At 35.6% G+C, this 16,992-nt stretch overlaps 1 pseudogene; it reads right to left on the minus strand.

The window, feature by feature from the left end:
* Positions 1 to 11,955: 11,955 nt before the first annotated feature.
* LOC148600313 (uncharacterized) lies at positions 11,956 to 14,226 on the minus strand (annotated as a pseudogene).
* Positions 14,227 to 16,992: the final 2,766 nt, after the last annotated feature.

The raw sequence follows: 16,992 nt of genomic DNA on the forward strand, positions 1-16,992 counted from the left end.
GGGCTTTGTCTGCTGGTACGACAACATATTTGTCATGTATAGAAGAGCTATACACTATCTCAACGAGAGCAAGGCTATAGTTTTATTTTATAGATAATAATAAGACACCTTCCAGGTTTTTTTTCCGACCCTGTCGGTATAGTTTCGCTTTTTACCATTTGACCTTAAAGACGCTCATCCATGGAAGCAGAAGTCTCTTGGTAACAATTCTGTTTCCTGATTGGCCAAATACTGATATTTAGTGGTGTTCGAAAAACTATCTTTGTGTTTTATTTAAGTGGTGTCGGTGTGTTAAAGTTTCATAATTTATTCATCTTTTTGTGTTTTCATTTTAATGTGCCTTGAATTTTTTTCATCTTCATTTAATTTTACCAATTTCGATCGAAGATCAGAATTTACATAGCAGTCGCTAGAGCCTTTAGATCTGTAAAGCCTGATAGCATCTGTAATTATCTTACCCTACCACATCGGCATACCCCATTAAGGTTCAAATGCAGAAAGATAGGTCCACGTCGGTATTTCTAATACATCAAATATAATTCTCTGTTTTTTACGTCAATAAACAAATCCAATAAAAGCTTTCACTGCGAACTAAATATGCTGATAATTTTGATATGAAAAATGGTTGAAAACTCTGACCTCTTATCAGTACCTGTTTATTTCTATGCATTTACCCGAATAAACCAATCGTTCGGTGTCGATATACTAAAGTTGCCTATTTATTTTTAGACGTATAAAAACATTAGATGCTTAGCTAGAAATGAAAAATAGTCATTAATTAATCATAGAATTGAAATATAGCAGAAAGATGAGCACCAGTTGGAAGAGCTGTCTCCAGATATTTCATGTGGCCCTGGCGGATAAAGGGCAGTGGTTCCGATAAAGAAACTTGTTTAAAGAAAATGGTTTCAGGGTTTTATTTACCACTCATCATGTGGCCAATTTTTTTTTTTACAAAAGTGTAGATGACCCACGAAATCATTCAGACGTAACACTGTATTGTGTATTTTTATAACGGTTATAACAACGGTTCACGCCTTGTGACATCGGAAGTTAGGAGATAACAAATTAAAATAAATATTTGCTTAGACGATTGCATAGGAATTTCGATAATGCATTTTTGGTCTGGTGATATTGCGTTATGTTATAATCATTCTCTTATCAATGTTTTTGTACATGTAATTATAATAGAGCTGTATAACAGGTGCTTCCAGGCCGGCCTTAAAATTACATTCAGGTCCGTGTATGTGTCTCTGAAACTAGGACCCCAGAAACTATGCTCTTTTACATTTCACGTTGGTTTCTATGAAATATAACTTATAGCACTTGAGCTGTGAAGCTTATCAACCGAGAAATGTAGCTAGTTGAGAGGAGTTTGTATCTAAAAATATGCATGGCCGTTGCCAGAGGGGGTGCCATTGGTGCAAATGCAACGTCTTTTTCCTTAAAGTATTAAACATTTCTAGAGAAAATCACCTAAATCGGACGTGTACACCCTTTGAAACATGGAAATGTATACAAGTGTACCGCCTTTCAAAAGTTCTTGCAAGGGCACAGATATGATTTATTTCAATGATTGTGGCTGAAGTTTGAATGATTTAATGACAGCTTCGCCCTGAAGTTCAGTAAATTGTATTTTATAACTACGAATGAAGAACTAGTAGTTTGTAGTTCAACTATGCACTATGTTGGAGAGATTTGTGATCGTTCATCTAGGTGTTCCAATGTAAACCGATATCGAATCTGAATGTCACGCAAACTGGCGCACCGCTACCATGCATTGTGTGTGTGTGTTTTTTTTTTAAATGTCCTTCGTAATCAGAACGGCGAATTTTAAAATAAAACAAACAGTTCAATTTTAATAATATTTATAACAATAAGCTGGTGCTAAGATGCGTTTGAACTCGACCCCCGTACTTTCCTTTAATCCCATACTTTTGCAATTTGATGATTAGTTGAGGCATTAAAATTCATATGATTGATATAAATTGATTCAGTACATGAGTACTTTATAATAAAATTATACGTATTCAAAGATCTTTAATGATAAATGTATGACAGTTCTATATTTACGTGTAATAAACATAATATATATATTTATAGCAGATAGATCAAGAATACCCTATATTAACGATGGACTCAGTCTCTGTCCATAAATCCAAAATTTATTTGGTTTTCTCTTTTTGCAGTGTTTTTACTTTAACTTTCTGGATTCTTTTTATGGGGTATAATTGGTCATAACAAACTTATACAGCAATTTCTTAAACTTTCCGTTTGACACAAAATCACATAGGAAATAAAATGACGTTGCCAACGTATTTATAAATTCAGGAATATATTGAAATTTTACAAATAATTGTAAAATAGACACTTAGTTATAGTCTGTGTTCTTTGATCGAGTCAATGCAGGAGACACTACATAAAATCAAAGTACTGAAGTACTGAGTCAATGAAGGCCTTCATAATTTGCTCTGTTCACGTTTGAATTTACCCTTGTCCGCGTTTCCGTGTTTCCGCCACAGTTTTCTTAGCAACTACTCATCACAGCGGCTTGAAATCTTAAAACATTCTTCTTGTAGGTATGCCACTTGGTGGTTTTTTAATTTCGAAAAAATCGACAATTTCATGGTTACCGAGGACTTTGCTTATTTTTTATCTTCCATTTTTGAAGTTGAAATTTTTGTCGCACTTTTCTCGGCAACTAATCATCCCAGCGACATGAAATGCAAACACATTATTCCTTTAGGTATGCCATTTGGTGGGATCTATTTTCGTGGAAAATTCGACAACAACTTCATGTTTACCGAGAACTTTGTTTATTTTATTTTGCAAGTTAAAATTTTTGTTGCACTTTTCTCAGCAACTACTTGTCACAGTGGCTTGAAAATTGAACACATTATTCGTACAGGTATGTCACTTGGTAGGATATATTTTCGGGAGAAAAAAACGACAACAACTTCCTGTTAACCTTGGACTTTTTAATTTATATTTTGAAAGTTAATTGTACTTTTAATTTCGAAATTTTAAACATACTTTTCCTATAGTTATGCAATATAGAGCGGTTCAATTTTGGAAAAATTAGCCAGCAAATTCCCTTTTACCGAGGATTTTGTTCTTTCTTATGAATTTTGAAAGATTCAGCAAGTACACATCACAGCGGCTTAAAATTTCAAAACATTCTTCCTATAGGTATTTTTTATGGTGGGATCCATTTTCGGAAAAAAATCAACTGTTTACCTAGAACTTGGTTTTTTTCCTTACATCCTGGTTTGAAAGCGAGGTGGCACTAGTGAGCCATCGCTCAGATTTCTTGTTGAAGTTGTTATCTGTTAGACACTTAGCCTTTTTTAAAGATAGTTTATAAACGGAGTAGTAATGACACTTAAACATGATAAATGGGAAGAAGATTACCCATAACTTTTTTCAGATTTCAGACGCACAAATTTGATGATTCCCACTTAAAAGTATACGTGTTAATTCAATCTCCCATGATTTTTTTTTGCTTCACCAATGTCACTACATAGCCTTTGCTTCTGCTTATCATACGAATGAACCAAATATTTTTGACATGTATGTCTAAAAAGCTTTAAAATTAGGGTTCTCTCAAGTCATATAAATGCATTGTAGGCTTTTGTAGCTGAACCACTGTTAAATCTGTAAAAGCATGTACATTTTTGCTTTTTAATTACCATTATGTGAGTTGTATGACCATACAATCAGACCTGCTTGAGCATCATTTAACACAGAAGCCCAACCAGTAGTAGGATATATTCTGAGTTCTATCCATTTACCCAAAGGCCATGGTTCTGTCACCTCTACTAAATAGTTATACCAAGAGAATCTCGATAAGGAGCAGTCCTGAAAGCTAGACTAAAAAGGGTATTGATAATACAAACAGCTTGTTTCCTTTAGTACTTTTGGACTCCATATATTTGCTCGATGGCTAATTCAGTGAATTAAGAAGTTCCATTCTAATTACAGCTAGTGCTGTGGAATATTCCAAAGGAACATAAACTGAAGACTTTCAGTGAATAAAATCTTTACTATCTAAACTTAGTTAAGTACTATGTTACACGGTTTTGAATAGGTGTTGTAAATTGTTATGTGTTAGTGTATATTAAGATAACAAATACTAATACGAATACAAAGAGCAAATTGTAGTTTCTTATCTATTCATCATAGGCTAACTCAGTACAAAGAAGACTACAATTATTGTACATTAATAAAAAGTTTCCAATAATTACCATAATTTACAAATTAACTCCGATTTAAATAAAAAAATGACTGAATTTATACGTGTCCTTCAAACTATAATTGCATATGATTGTAAGTTAATGTTCTCTTCAAAAGGTGTTGAAAAAAAGAAAGGAATTTGCACATTTTTTTAAAGTATCAAATAACGGATCACATAATATACATCAGTACTATTTAGTGAAGTAGACATTTTATATTATTTAAATGGTATAATTATTATGAAACAAAAGCTGTTATATTCACATATGTTGCATCATATTTCCACAATTTGGCATTACATTTTCACAGAAATTATGTTTCGTTTCTGCAAAAGAACGTTTGTCTCCTTAATATTATCTAAGGCTGTTTAACATCTACATTGTACATCTTGAAATAATCAGGCAAATCTAAGAATATATGAAAATTTGACATGATGCTCATCTAGTGAAGGGTGACGCGAAGGAACTAGTTCACGAAGATCACAGATGTAGAAGAACTTAATATAATTAAAGCTTTTTCGCAATCTATGAAGAAAGAATAATATCTACATTAGGGGATGCTTTGTTAGGTTACCCACCTTTTCAAAATTAGCAAAACTGTTTCCCGAATGTCGCCCTATCAGCTTGAGTAACTTTTCATCTAATGTCATGTGAGAAATTAATACGCATGAGATGGCTGGCGATTGTACATGTTCGATTGTCACCATGTGACTAAATAGTCTGATGAAAGAAGTCACCAAGTGGTGCGAACTTATTATATTATACGGACATCTGAATGAAAATGTAAATTAAATTTCTCTTGCATGCTTATTTTTAATCGTTTCCATTTCATGTTTCACTCTTTCCTATTGATTATGGTCTGTGCCTGAAAACTTGATCGCGGATGCTTGTGGGCGCTGCTTTTAAATATGATATCTCCTTAAAACAACGAAGATTTCTTATGACGCCAATTTCAATTTCAGCCACCGTCGTGGCTTCATTGACAACAAATTATCACAAGATCTACATTTTACTGCCACACAAAGCCATGCTTGGCCGATGACGTAGAGGTCGCATAAAGTTAAAGGATAAATGTGTAACATTAAATATTCTATAAATAGCATGGGAAATCCCAGTGTTTTCCCAAGATAGGGGCATATTTAGAAATCATTATGGAGATTAGGCTTCAGATCACAAGAAGCAATTGAAAATGCACCTATAAAATGTACAAAAAAAATGTTTTTCCTGTCAGAAACATTTTAAATTTTTAAAATAAAATGAGAACTTTTTTCACAACACTATGAGGAACATGGGGTACTTCTTTGTAGCACTATTTGTACGTTCCAAATGCTCATTGGTTGAATTGGTGGTCTGTAACCTATACTACTAAAGGAAGGGATCGATTTCTTTTAGCCGCAACTCCTCTGAAACCACACAAGGTCAAATATATTTGTGATATGTGGTGTATATGTAGTGTTGTATACTTCCTAAATTGGTCTGTAACAATCTTTTTTTCCACGGACAACGCGAATTTTTGTGAAGGAATATCCCAATTCGGAGAACGTCATTGGTCGGTGTGTTATAATACGCTTTTGCGCATGCACACTGACGAGTGTTGTACGTTCATGATTTTGCTTAATTAAACGACATCCACCATAGGCAGGCGAGTAGCTGAGGCCAAATTGAAGTGTAGGCAAAATTACGGCAGGGGGTCCGGGGCCGCTTAAGGCCCCCAGCAGGTCCAGGGGGGCAAAGCCCCTCCCCCCGAAGCTCCGCGGAGATAGCGTTTTAGAGCATCATTTATGCCTCTCCTGGATGTATTTTATCTAAAAAAATGTCAAAATGAAGTGCAGGCAAAAGCTTTTTTGCCTAACGGCAGCAACGCGCCCGATAGGGTTTGTAAGTCTCGTTCTAGTTTCAGTTCCCCTTCCGGAATTTTAGATGTAGAAAGTATCGAAATCCGAAGACCGGTCTGCATTTTATTGTTTACTTTCGGGAAATTGAAACGCTGTATCACAATGCAAAATCTTCTATTTTTATGCTTTTCTTTACGTCTTTATCCAGTAGAACAAGATATTAGTCATTTTTTATCAGTATTTTTTCGCAAAGAGATATTTTGCTTTTAACATTGAACTCAATGCTATGTCAATGATGATTCTCTATGCATTTGAATGGGAGATGAGGACCCATTCTCATAAACATACGGAGTCATGTGACGAGACTTACATACCATATTTTTCTGAGGTGCAAAACTGCCCAGACACGGAAAGGCGTAAAACGTGTCGAAATAAACCTTCCCTATTCTATGTGTAAACATCAGCGCCCGAAGTCCGGACCCCTCTCCCTTTTAATGTGTAAACTCAGGGGCGGATCCAAGATTTGAGTGGGGGGGCGTTAATTGAATTAAATGCCGTGCAAAGCACAGCACAAAAGTATTATGGTGTGAACCTTGTGGTGAAAATTTTGTTTTCTTACCGATTTAGGGGGCGTACGCACGGAACGCCAGTCCTTGGATCCGCGCCCGCCTGTAACTGGCTTGACTTGTAAACCCACTTCCCATTGTTTTAAGTAAAATATTGAATTATTACTCAAAATTTAAGAATTTATTACGCACCTTTTAAATTGGGGCAGAACTTTCAGAAATTTTTAAAGGGTGTTCAACCCAGCTCCCCCTTCCCTTACAGCTCCCACCCCCCACAAAACCAAAACAAAAAAAAACAAAAAAACAAGCGATTGGTTCATCAATCACAAACAAACAGGAAATGATATTTTCACACATTTAGATGAAGTCCCAAGTCTTAAAAGCTGATCGTATACATGTAGTTGTCTTTTTTTTATTACATTGTACATTGTATGATAAAAAAAAGTTCTGTTGAGAAAAATGCACAGTTCGGATGAAGTGTGAATGAAGCATAAACTTTATATTGTGCACAAAATTTTATTTGAGTGTCTGTCCGTCCGTCCGTCTCCAGGCATTTTCCATTTGAAAAACAAAACTTTGTACAGTTGTTAAGCACAAAAAATACACGCAAGTTCGATTTTGAGCCAGATAACAAAATATTTTTCGAGTTAGCAAGATACCACTTTGATAACCTGCTTGAAAGCATTATTGGGCGTACATTTCGCAGAATAATAGGACAAAATACTAGAAAGTCCCCTCAGTCGACTTTACCCGCCAATTCAACCATTAAATGATTACGAGCTAACAAGTCCCAATTTGGCCAATGGGGGTTGATTACATATTTGTGATTATATATAAAGGTCTATAAAAATATAGCTTTCGCTGGCCGGGTCATTCCTCCTCGTAGGATTAATCCAGGGCTGTAACTTAGTACACCAGTATGGTAGTACGGGACAGTGCACCTATGTTATTATGTAGGATAGACGATCAAACTAATGATGCATGTCTGTAGAGATTCCTCATACTTTGTAAGAAATAATTCAAAATCATCTTCCGAATCTCTGCGTAATATCATTTCTAATGGTCCCAAGTACCGTGAACCATGCTCCATAAATTGGAATTATAACTTTAAAGTTCTTATGGATGCCGTCGAGGACTATGCAAGAAAATGGATAAAACTAGAACAAGAAGACACTGATTCTCTGTCAGAGTGGATAAAGACCATGAGGTCTGTTATTTTGAAACGAATAAAAGTTTTAAGTAGGTCAATGAGTGCTAAGGCTAAATCAGTTTTCAAAGACCCCGATGTAGCAAAAACATTGTCTACTATACATGACAAATATATTGTCGTACCAGCAGACAAAGCCCAAAACAACATTGTTTTTGTCTGCAAAACGTTTTACATCCAATGTTTATTGTTAGAGGTAGACGTAGAAAACAATAGCAGTGATAAAACCTATACTTCTACCACACTCTCCAAAGAAGAGATTGTAGAAAACCATAAATCTGTGCTATCCTCTTTTGGTCTCTCTACCAAAGACGATGATCGTGATTTACCGTCTATGTACTGGATTCCTAAACTCCACAAGAATCCATACAAACAACGTTTCATAGCTGGATCTGCAAAAATGTACCACCAAACCTCTTCCAAAACTTTAACTTCTATACTCACAACTGTCAAAGAGGGTCTGCAGTCCTACCACAACACTTGTTACTCCCGTAGTGGTATTAATTCAATGTGGATCCTGAATAATTCGAAATATCTTTTGGAGACAATTAGTTCAAGACTATTATCTGAATATAATAGCATTAAAACCTATGATTTTTCAACACTGTATACTTCTATTCCCCATACTCAGTTAAAATCCCGACTTAAAAACATTATACATCGTTGTTTTTCCAAAAAAGATGGTACACCTAAATACAAATATATATTTCTTGGTAGAGATTCCTTATACTTTGTAAGAAATAATTCCAAATCATCTTCCAAATATACAGAGGAAGATGTTTACAAAATGCTGGAATTTTTAATCGACAACATATTTGTCCAGTATGGTGGACGCGTTTTTCAACAAACGGTCGGCATTCCAATGGGAACAAATTGTGCTCCTTTACTTGCTGACCTATTCCTTCACTCTTATGAGGCTGACTTCATAGCTGATCTGATCAGAAAGAAAGAATATCGTTTGGCTAGATCCTTCAATCTCAGTTTCGGCTATATAGATGACGTATTATCTTTAAACAATCCTAATTTCGGGGATTTGATACATCGCATTTACCCAAAAGAACTTGAGATAAACGATACTACAGACACTGTGAAGTCAGCCTCATATCTTGACCTACACTTAGAAATCGATGGTAAAGGAAAAGTATTGACCAAACTTTACGACAAACGTGATGACTATTCATTCAGAATTATCAACTTTCCTTTCATCTGTGGCAACATCCCTTCAGCTTCTGCGTATGGAGTGTTCATATCACAACTCATGCGTTATGCCAGAGCTTGTCAAAACTACGCAGACCTTTTGTATCGCGCTAGAACTCTAACAAATAGGCTTCTGGAACATGGTTATGCTGCTACAAGATTGAAGTCATCACTACAGAAGTTTTATGGTCGTCATCATGAACTCGTGGATCGTTATGGTGTATCCATCTGCACCATGAAAACTGAATTATTCAACCGGCCATAGTTTTCCTTTCCTCTTTCGTCTACCCCGGACTTGACTTTTTATGAGCAACTCGGCGGGTGTTTCTAGAAAAGCAGAGGACGCTTACACTACCGGTAAACCTGGTCCATGCTCCCAGGTTTTAGTGGAGTCCGAGTTGCTCATTTGCTTTTGTTACTTTGTATGTATGATTTTAGTTACTTTATGTTCTTTGTTGTGTATGTCTGTTTTCCATGTCTGGTCTTTGTCCCTGGATTACATTCTTTTGATTACCGCTATAACCTTGGTTCCCTTGATTACTCTTTCACAACAAATCAATATTATACAACGTCTCAGAATGACTCTATTCGCTACACTGCTCCATCGGATCAAATTGATACAGGGAAGAAAATATAGACGGATAGAAAGGTCTAAAAAAAACTCCCAACGATGTTACAACTGTCAAATTTGCGATGCAGATTTGTGGTCGTTCCCTCTGCGGGACTCAAACTCGAACCGCTGTGACATCTATGGCAACACCGCCTGCACCCTAGACCAATCGGTCAGCTAGGCTATATGAAAATATAGCTTTCACTGGCCGGGTTATTCCTCCTCATAGGCTTAATCTAGGGCTGTAAATTAGTACAAAATGTACACTATGTATGGTAGTACGGGACGGTTCATCTAGGTGTTATTATGTAGGATAGAGGATCAAATTAATGATGCATGTCACAGTAAATCACTATTATTCAAATATCTCAGAATGTGACAACTCTATTCGATACACTGCTTCATCGAATCGAATTGATACAGGGAAGATAATGTAAACGTATAGAAAGGTCTGAAAAATTCCCAACGATGTTAGAACTGTCAATCCCGTGTAGGTCCGGGTGTTAAAAGAATAGGCCTGCAGCAGCGCTAAGCTTGTCGTAAAAGGCGACTAAATAGTGCTCAGAAAACTAACCGGGGGCTAGGCGCTCTGCCCACAGAGCAACTGGGATGTGTACCCCAGGTGGTGGAATGGGGTACCCCTGGCGTGTTCTAATTCTAAATAGTCACATACATTTGTAGCCTGAAAAATGTTTCCCTGGACAAAAACTGTACACTTGTTTTGCAGCTGTATAAAATATATCAAGCGGCCAGTATCATTTGGTTTAAGAACCAACATAACATGTATGTACATTCAGCACTTCACAACACTGCCATTAACTTTTCTTTATAATTTTTATTTGTATTTAATAGACATTTGATGCAAGAGGTTGTAATTCCGTTCTTTCATACCCCAAGCCAAGTCCGAAAAAAGGTTGCCAGAAAATCTCTAGCACTCCTGGAGTAATAAATAGACCATCCGTTTAGGCCTAAAAAAATATTTCCGATCACGCTACTGACCCTCCTTCAGACCCCCTACTCATAAGTTTTTATTTGAAAATTTGAAGAAAAAAAATAACGTAAAAATTCTGCCGATTGTCTTACAGATAAACAAGAAGAAAATTGAAAACACACATGTCATGAGTGTGTTCTTGGTCGTGGATAATCTCTTTTTGGAATTCGGCGCTTAAAATATCAAATAAAAATTCCTACCTACCGACCCTACAAAATTTTAGAATAGTGCTCGGAGACATAACATTTTTTCGGCCTTGGAAATGTCACGTCAAATGACTGGCATACCCCAATATCTGTCTTACATGCACTGGAAAATGTTGATTTTATCCCAAAAAAGTATTTTGCTGGGTCAAAGATTCAACGCTGTATATAGCACGCATATTACAAATTGAATCACTAGGTTTCCGATCGACATTAAATCACGTGATGATGCATTAATTTTAATGGATTTAATGAATGAACATGGTCACATGCCAACTGATTTCCGCGAATACACTATGACCCACATTCACGGGTTTGACTATGCCCGGGGACTATGTAAACGCTTTGATGCTTTACACCGTCCGTGAGAGACGCCAAACGATAGCCAAGAACATTAAGAAACATCTCCGAGTCAGTCCGTCATGTATTACACATATGAGTGCAAATTGGGTCTATCTGCATTGAGTATACATGTTAGCACGACAACGAAAATTATACCAAGTGTAGGAGCAGTCAGCTGATTGTCATCGTGGTAATGATTGGCTGACACTGTGTTACGAAAGCGTTTTGGGGATTTTAGTGGTTAATATCCACAAAGACAGTCGAATTATCTCCTATGAGCAACGACGTTTTAGCTTTATAATGCACGAAATGTAGGATGTAACGGATATACGGAAAGTGCTGTTATTTTCAACTTTATTGTTATTGTGTTATTTAATAAATTTATCAACATTATCACATTTGTGGAGGCTTATTACCTTACGTGTTCTCATGTGCTTCTTGACATTCTATTTTTCATGAAACCCTTTAGCATGTTTGTCACGTGTGCATGGTTTATCATCTGTGTTAACGCTAATCATGTGTAGCGGTATATTTGACTACCACATACACAGCATTTATCATGTGTATAAATTGTGTGCGTTTCATGTGATTATATGATTTCTGTTTTGTTTCTAAACTTTTACACATATTTCATCACAATTACAAAGCGTTTATTATCTGTATGTGTTTGTGTATGTCTACTTAGGTGCTCACTCAGCTTAAAACGTTTACAACATACATCACATTGATATTGTTTGTTTTCTGTGTGTATTCTTATGTGCCTCTTGAGATATTGACTTTGATTAAACCTTCAATTTACCGCATACGCCACAATTATAGGGTTTAACTTCTGTATGCGTTCTTATGTGTATCTGTATCTTTACCACATATATCACATGTGTAAGGTCTTTCACCTGTATGTGTTCTCATGTGTATCTGTAGGTTCGCCTCGTAGGAAACCCTTTACCACACGCATCACATGTATAAGGTCTATCACCTGTACATGTATGTGTTCTCATGTGTCCCTGTAGAAGTAAATTCTGATTAAACACATACATCACATGTATAATGGTTATCCTCTCATGTGTGACTGCAGATTATGATTCTCATTTAAACCTTTTACCACATATATAACATGTATAAGGTTTATCGCCTATTGACCTGTATGTGTTCTCATGTGTCTTTTTAGGATCGTTTTCTGATTAAACCCTTTAACACGTACATCACATGTATAAGGTTTATCCCCTGTGTGTATTCTCAAGTGTGACTGTAAATTACCATTCTGGCTAAACACTTTACCACATACATCATATTTATAAGGTTTATCACCTGTATGCGTTCTCATGTGTGCCTGTAGGTATTCACTCCGACTAAACCCTTTACCATATACATCACATGTATAAGGTTTTTCACCTGCATGTGTTCTCATGTGTGTCTGTAGCTTTTGCCTGGTAACGTACCCTTTTCCACATACATCACATATATAAGGTTTACCACCAGTATGTACTCTCAAATGTATCGGTAGGCTACACATCTGGCTAAACCCTTTACCACGTATTTCACATTTATAAGGTTTATCACCTGTATGTGTTCTCATGTGTATCTGTAGATTTTCAGCACGCGTGAATCCTTTAACACACACATCACATTGAAAAGGTTTATCATCAAGTGCTCTCTTTAAATTTTGAAAATCAATCTTTGACTGAAACCCTTTATCACATGGCATTTCATCTGTATTCAATATGACACATTCATAAAGATTTTATTTAATTTTATAGTCTCTACCATGTGTATTACTTTTTATGCTGTCACCGCAAGCCATTACATTACAGTCCATATCAGTCGAATGATTTTCAATTCTACCATGGTCATTGTCATAGTGTGTCACTCTGTAAATTGAAAGTATGTTGTTTCATATGTATTTTTAAGTTGAAACTATCAATGAAATTTTGTCTGCATATAACACATGTATGCAATCTTGTATCTTTCAAAGAACAGAAATATTCCTTCTCTAATTCTCTGTTAGGATTAATATTAACCAAACTCGTATTGCATTCTCTTTGAATATACTGTTTTTCACCATTGATGAACTTAGGTTCCAGTAAAGACTTGACATCCAGACTCTCTATTTCAAGGTCTTTATCATTATCTGCTCCATACCATACAAGCAGTTCTGTACCTGTTGGGATTTCTTTAGAACTTCTATAATATATCTTCCCATTGTGCTGGTAAGCCAACACATTATGTCCATTCCCGTTTTTTGCACAATTCATATAACTCATCCAGTCTGATTCTGATTTGTTAATGGAATCAACAAATTGGCTTGGGTTACTATCAACAGGCACCTTAAAAAAAAGAAAATGAATTTATACCATTAGTGATCATACATTTGTATTTGTAGGTTCCATAATGGGTTAAAGTTGTTGAGCGCAAAACATCAACTGAAGTTTTATAGTTTCAACATCGTGTTGGTTTGTAATGATGTTGAAAATTATATAACGCATTTTGATATTCTGCAATTTTCAAATTTCACCAGTTATACAATCTCTGAAACGGAGGTCCTTGTATCTCCTACGTCAAACAAACACAGGGACGGAGGAGTACCAACTTCAGTTTCGGAGATTGCAGTTATAGATCATCTATCTCTATGCTTTACTATTGTGTTGATCTTTTATGTGCAATGCTTCACTCTTGATATGAAATTAACTTTTGAAATGAGTAATACGTTTGTATCATATTCAATTTCACCAATGCCTCATAAACTTTTATGTGAAGCAGAATAAAATCAATCCAATTTAAGTTATTTAGATGCTTACATGAGATTGATATAAAACGCTGAATACAAACAACCCAATGATTTTTTAAAATATTTATGTGCCTTATCCTAGGTCTACCACCTTAAATCATCATGTTTTGGTGCTGAACATTCATGCTGTAAAGGACACCAGTTTTTGGATTGAATTGGTCATATCATATAATATATATTTATTTTATTTGGGGGGGGGGGTGTATTTCAAGAACATGTAGAAATTCTGGATCTTACATTTTCAGGGATGTCAGCCATGGTTCCACAGCAAAAGGGGTATGCCAGGACATAACTTGACCAAAGTGTTGTCCAATGAAAAACATTGAATAAATTTTGATTTTGCAAGATATTGGCTGAAAACTGTAAAAAAGTCATTTTTCATCTTTCAAGGGCAATAACTCTTACAAGTAGTCGCCTGACAACTTTGATCCCTGAAGACTTTTGAAGGCCTTATAATAAGGGTCATTTCAGCATTTGAAATAATCATGCTAAACCTAACGGCTTTGGAGATAAATGCAAAAAAAAACAAAAAAAAAAAAAAACACACACACACACCACAGTCTGATTCCTATGTTCTGTTTGGGATACTTGACCTCAGAGTATGTCCTATTAGCGGGCGGCTGGGCTGCTCTGTTGAAGCTCTGGCCTACTCCCAGATAGTTGGGGCAAGTGTGGACACAATATTAGTTTTTGACACACCTAAGCACTTAACCCCCCCCCCTCCCCACAAAAAAATTACTATACGCAAAAAAAAAATCTTAAATGTAAGCTAGGTATAGAACCGATTACTTAGGTAAAAAAGTAATTTTTATCAGGTGCGGCCCATTGACCCCTTACATCCCGAAAACTGTTAAGAGAGATCTGAAATGTAGGGATTTTGATAAGGCTTCAAATGAAAACAGAATTTTCAAAATCTGACCGAAAATAAAAAAAAGTTATTTGGGTGGGGGCATTTCCCAACATTGACCCCATATAAGTTAGGTTGAATTAAATAAGGAACACAATAATACAAGAATAACTATAGAATAAAAAAAACAAACATTCTACGTGATTTATTTTTACACCTATTTTTACCCGTTTAGGCCCTTATTCTAAAACGGTAGGGACAATAAAGTCCAAATTAAAAAGAATTCTTCCTTTATTGGTAAATAAAATCATATCAAAATTTCAGAACAATTGGTCAGCCAAAACTACAGTTATACATGTAGCACTGAAATGAAGTGTCCAGATACCAATGACACTTGCACGAAGGCTGACTGCGTCATTACATTTTATAATACCCCATTTTTTGCCATCATATAACAAGTACTATCTTTAAAAAAAAAGATAGCCGACGCAGTAAATTTTTTTCTTTTCACTTACAATTTTCTACATTTCATTCAGGTAATAACACATGGCACGCAATTTGAATTTTCGATACAGTTTTTTCGAACGCCACTTTGTTATCAGTATTTGGCCAATCGGAAAACAAAATTGCGAGCAGGTGACTTGCGCTTCCATGGAAGAGCGTCTTTAAGGTCAAAGGGTAAAAAGCGATACTATACCGACTGCGTCGGAAAAATTACTAAGTGAATTGTTTTTAATTCACCACCCTAAAAATCACTACACCATGCAGGTGTAGACGAGCGAAGAACATAAAAAGGGAGACACAATGCAAGCCAACGGTATTGGAAGAAATGATCGTTTATCTTCATCTTGACCTTCTACACGAAATGGGTGTCTATTGAAACCAATATCCAAAATGATGGCAATAAGTCTGTATAATGATGAGGAATGTTCAGAAACAGAAGTGTCGAGAGTTGTTTTGTAAAGGGAGCGTAGTAGAGTGAGAGGTATAGAATAGAGTTTGATTCGAATGTGATAAGGTCAAAGAGGTTTTTGTATGAAAGGAAGTATATGGCTATTTATGGAGATATCATGCATATTAGGTGACGTATAGTGGCAATGGGAAGGACTCCTTTTCCGTCTTGGATTTTTGTCAAATAAATTCATCATATTTATGTTATTGTTATATTGGCTTGAAAGGTTTCCTTTACTTTTGATGTTGTCATTGCATTTATCCAAGTAAACCATCTATTGAATAAGTATCAATATCAGTATAGTATTAGATAATCCCAAACATTTCCCTACGCATAGCCAAAATAACGACTGTTCCGTTTAACCTCACCCGTGTGGAACTTGGATTCGGCACAATGCATTAAAAAGTGATACAACTTTATGTTTGGTTATGACAGGGTTTTTGGTTTATTCATGGTTCGGTTTAGACAGGTTTCTTTGTAGCTGTATTAACAATGTGATTTTTCTTCTTGCCTGGCTGGCTGAAGGTTTTTTAGTTGTTTTAAAAAAAGAAACTGTTTATTGACATAATAATTAAAAAGTTTTTAGAATCATATTGATTTCGATCAAAACTCTGATACAGTAGGTAGATATATTGACATTAACATCTATAAAAACATAATGCTCATGCACTAGGTTGATCGAACAGCATAAACAGCTTAGTTTATTTCAAACATATTTTATTTGTAATAAACAAAAAGGATTGGACAAAAGTAAAACATACTTACGAGGTCCTTTCCCGTATACAATAGCAATGTACAATATTTTGTGGAACCGAGCATGCATCAATTACATTTTGCAAACACGAGATAAAAAATAAAGTGAAAAATAAGACATAGAAGAGAAGAGTTTGAGAAAGGAAAGAAAAAATAAGAGAGTTGAGAGGAATGTGGTAATGGTGAATAAAACATGGGCATATCACTATTTCATCAAATTTCATCAAACAACAGAAAATCTTTTAGTTTCTTTGATATATCTATGGACATGTTTTATTAAACGAACATTTTGATCATAAGTTAAATTTGGATTTCCATGAGTCAAAAGATTTACATTCAATGGCAAATCATCGGGTAGCCAACTAATGTTATTCATAAGGATTACTCGAGAGTTTTCGTGTAAGGGACAGTCAAGAAAGAAATGATGAGCATCCTCAACATCTCCGCATCTACATAAACAACTACTTACGAT

The sequence above is a fragment of the Perna viridis genome, chromosome 13 (genome assembly GCF_037379345.1).
Source record: "Perna viridis isolate PV_CMFRI_1.1 ecotype Kerala chromosome 13, ASM3737934v1, whole genome shotgun sequence".
In the NCBI taxonomy this organism is placed as follows: domain Eukaryota; kingdom Metazoa; phylum Mollusca; class Bivalvia; order Mytilida; family Mytilidae; genus Perna; species Perna viridis.